The 4,313-nt window shown below is 51.2% G+C and overlaps 1 pseudogene; it reads right to left on the minus strand.

Moving 5' to 3' along the window:
• LOC116822921 (serine protease 23-like) lies at nucleotides 1–994 on the minus strand (annotated as a pseudogene).
• Nucleotides 995–4,313: the final 3,319 nt, after the last annotated feature.

The following is a 4,313-nucleotide window of genomic DNA, read 5'->3' on the forward strand; positions in this document are numbered from 1 at the left end:
CAGCACAGGCTCATCCCTACCTCACATGCCTGTGCAGAGCCCAGGGACAGGGCAAGATCAGTGTCAGGGAGCCCCCGAACCCAGTCTCTGGGGAGGATGGTGGGTAAGTCCCCAGCTCACTCATTCTGACAGTTTGTATAATCTCCTTTGATCCAGTAACAAATCTGAGCAAGCATCAGGGCTGTGAAGCAAACAGCCACTTTATAGTCATGCTGTTCCCCAGCCACTTGTGACCTGAGAAGATCCCAATAACCTTCCTCTCCCACTTGTGCTGCTTGCGGTCCCACATCTTGCCATAGACCCCAGAGCCAGAGGCACCAAGCCTGGCATCACAGTGCTAGTAGATGAGGTGGGCCGTCATCCTCCACGCCACAGAATCAGTAAACCAGCTTATCAGGCCAGTCACTGTCAAACCCAGAGAAATGGATCCTCTTCTCAGCCACGTCCTCCATTGCTGATGCCACTATCAGCATCATGTAGGGACACTGATGGGGTCTGCACAGCTCCAGCAGGGCATAATCATAATCCATGTGTTGATGGAGTTGGAGCCCTGGACCCAGCCCTTGGGCACCCATGTGCGTGTCACCTGCGCATAGTGCATCACTAGCTTCCCTGGTTCAGTTTCATTCCCAGTATTCTGGGCCAGTGTTAAGAAACCCACCTCGATTTTTGTGCCCCGCCCCCGATATTGTCTTTGCCATCATGGATGCAGTGGGCAGCGGTGAGCACCTGGTGCTCAGACACCAGTGCGCCCTGTGGTGATTCTGACTGAATGAGAGAAGGGGAAGTCCAGCAGAAACCAGTGCCCACTGAGAAAAAAATCATCCATCTGTGCCTCTGCCTCTTTCTTTCCATGCTGCCCACAAAGGGACCCAGCTCCACTGCGGTAAGCGTGTGGGTACCAATGGCACATAGTCTCAGAGAAGAGGTGTTCCTGGAAATCATGGGGGACCAGACTGGCCTCTCGCTGGGAACATGCCTTGTTGCAGTGCATTGTCAGCTCCAGGACTGGCTGAGCCAAAGCTGCGGCTTGGTAGCAGCACTGTGGGCTAGGAAATGAGAGCAGGGCTGGCAAGAGGCATAGGGCAGCAACCACCTGCAGGCAAATCATTGTGCAGGACCTGCAAAGGCACGGCAAGGAGGAAATTAATCCATATCAGACTCCTGCCAGGGGGCCCAGAGGGCTGGCCCCCTGCCATGGGCTTGACTTCAGAGCATTGTGACCATGTTGCTCACAGCCAGGCTGTTGCAGCATACCTGCAATATGCGGGAGGGGTCAGAACCTGCTTGGTGCTTAGTGACAAACTGCAGGGCAATCTCAGATCAACCTAACCAAGCCTTTGGCTTTAGCAGTCTGCTCTCCCAGTTCTCCACTGCCATCAGGCCCTGCAGCACAGGCAGTTAGAGATGTGTATACACCATAGGCAAATGAGGTTTTCTCTTTCACTTCAATAGCTCTAGCTACCTGTTGGGTGATTTCCAGCATTCCGGGATTTGCACCTCCAGGGATAGCTGACGGCAACTCCTCACATTCCAACAGAGAACTGCCACCTTACCAGAGGACAAGGAATTTACTCCTCCCACCTATTTTCAGTGGATTAACCATATAACTGCTCTACCTGGCAGACTGAACCAACACTGGGGGAAGGAATAAGCCACTAGGGACTACCAGCAGGGGGTGATAATTAATACAATTGTCTCCAATTAGGCGGCTGATTCTGTAACTTCAAAACAAACTTGTACAGGCAGTCTAAATACATACAGCGTTTCATAGCTTTCCTTCCCTAAACACACACATAGAGAACAGAATCCCTTCCACAGACACCTCCAGGAGGAGTGTCCCCCAGCCAACAGCTCGTGTGTTAAGGAACCTGCTTAAACCCAACCCCAGCAGGGCCACCAGGAAAGCCACTGTAACCACAGCCAGCTCTTGTCAGAATATTTTCTGCCGTTAAAAAATGTGGAAGTTAACTTTTGATGAAAGTTAGAGAAGAGGAGCACTGGCTGGAGCCAGGCAGAGCACCAGGCGCTGTGCAGGCTTTCTGCACACCAATGGCTTCAGTTCTGACCTGCAGCCCCCACTGCTATGCCAGCCCTGGGCTTCCCACACACACAGCTCTATCCGTGCACCTCAGCCTTGAGCTTACTGTTCCTATCCTGGGCTGACCCACCTTAATCAGATCAGGGAGCAGATTCCTTTTCAGCAATTTCTCTGAAAGCTGTTACAGCCACCTGATCGCAGAACAGGATGAGCCCTCGGGGAGAGGGGGCATCTGAGTGGTACATGCTAGACCAGTGGTCCCCAACCTTTTAATGACCAGCAGCACATTCATGTTTTCAGAAGAGTGTGGCGGGCTCCAACAATTTTTCAAGGCTTATTTTGTATTGTACATTAAATAATACAAAACACATATTTAATATTACATAATATATGAATCCAGAGAGAAGCTGGAGAAAAGCCACGAGGACAGAGAACACCAGTGCCTGCAGCTCTGGAGTACTCTGTCCCCAGCAGGCGCAGGGCCCCAGATTCTCTTCTCTGCTGGGCACTAGGTGGGCCCCGCATCTGTCGTGGACCGAGAACACCAGCGCCTGCAGCCCCAGAGTTCTCTGTCCCCTGCAGGTGTGGGGCCGCAGCTTCGCTCTGGCTTAAGACGTGGCCCCGCATCTGCCGGGGACCGAGAACACCGGTGCCTACAGCCTGTGGCCCTAGAGTTTTCTGTCCCTGGCAGGTGCGGGGCCCCAGCTTCTCTCTCCTGCTGGGAACTAGGCAGGCCCCGCACCTTCTGGGAACAGAGAACACCGCGCCTGGAGCCTGAGTTCTCTGTTCCCCGCAGGTCCACTGCTGGGCACTAGGCGGGCACACATAAATGTCCCGGCAGGTGCCATGGCACCCACGGGCACCACGTTGGAGACCACTGTGCTAGACACACAGCTCCTTGCTCTCCAGGGCTGGTACATGGCCATAGACACTTCTCTTCAAGGGCTTTGTTCAAACTCTCACACTCCCCATTGTATTGGGGGCAAATGCAGCATTAAGGACTCTTTCCTCTATCAGGTTCCCGACACCACCACGCACCATCTTACTTAAGAGGTAAGCACCCTAACCCTAATCCATGCCTTCCCTTACTCATCAACGGGTAATCCTCCCAGGCCTTTTCCTCCCCACATAAGCCAGGCCACTCTCCAAACTCAGAGAGACCCAGCTCACATACACACATGCATGCACAGGTCCTTAGGCGGCTTGGCAAGTCTCTAGTAAAAAGCAATAAGAGGGGCACACCCAGGAAACAAAAGCATCTCTCAGACCTGCAACATGCTTGGGCTCAGGCAAGCAACAGAATGAAAGGGGAAGGCGCCTTATAATGGCTCCATTATTCATTTCCCCTTTTTGATGTTTTGAACTGCACAATGAAGTTAATATGGCCCTTGAGAAGAACAGACACTGCCCTAGGGGCAGGTGTCATTCCTGACAGCTCCGCAAGCCCAGAATACAGCTAAAAGGGGACCAGAAAGAACAGAGTTCAGGCTGCCTTTCACATCCCTCCCACAGCACAGTGAACTGCAGAGCAGTGGGACTTCCTCTTAGGTTTCAAACCTGGAGAAAGCTGTAAAGATAAAGACATTTAACTGTCAGGTGTTACCGCTAAGGAAGCATGAAGGGAAGTATTGGCTAGTGGATAGAGCACATGACTGAAAATCAGATGTGGGGTCAAATTCCCCTCCTTCTCCCTGACACAGCTCACTGGGTGACCTCAGGCAAGAAATTTCCACTCTGTCTCCCCCTGCTTCCCAGCCTGCCGAAGGGGAATCATGACACTTGCATCCCTGGGGATTGGGAAAGGTTCTGAGATCCTGAGATGGAAAGCACTAGATACAGGCAAAGCACTACAAAACAGAGAGTAAAAATCAATATCCACAGTTCTGAAGCCCATTTTATCTAGAAAGAAAAATCCTCAAAAATAGATTAATGTACATTTAATTTGTTATATGGTAGCAGTCTGAGGCAGTGATTAATGCTACTTAGACTGGCACAAGAATAATCACAACACAGAATGTAAGTTACAATCAGCTTTCTCCAAAAATCAAAGAAAGGTTCTGTTGGATCAATCCCTGCCCCGTTATCCAAATGGACAAGCCACCATCTGGATCCAGCATCTGAAAAGCAAAATCCAAAGCAGATCAAGCTTCTAGTCCCTAACCTAAAGTTGGCAGGAAACAAAAGGGGCTTAGGCCTGGTCTACACTACGCGTTTATACTGATTTTAACAGCGTTAAACCAATTTAACGCTGCACCCGTCCACACAATGAGGC

The sequence above is a fragment of the Chelonoidis abingdonii genome, chromosome 8, assembly GCF_003597395.2.
Source record: "Chelonoidis abingdonii isolate Lonesome George chromosome 8, CheloAbing_2.0, whole genome shotgun sequence".
Classification (NCBI taxonomy): Eukaryota; Metazoa; Chordata; order Testudines; family Testudinidae; genus Chelonoidis; species Chelonoidis abingdonii.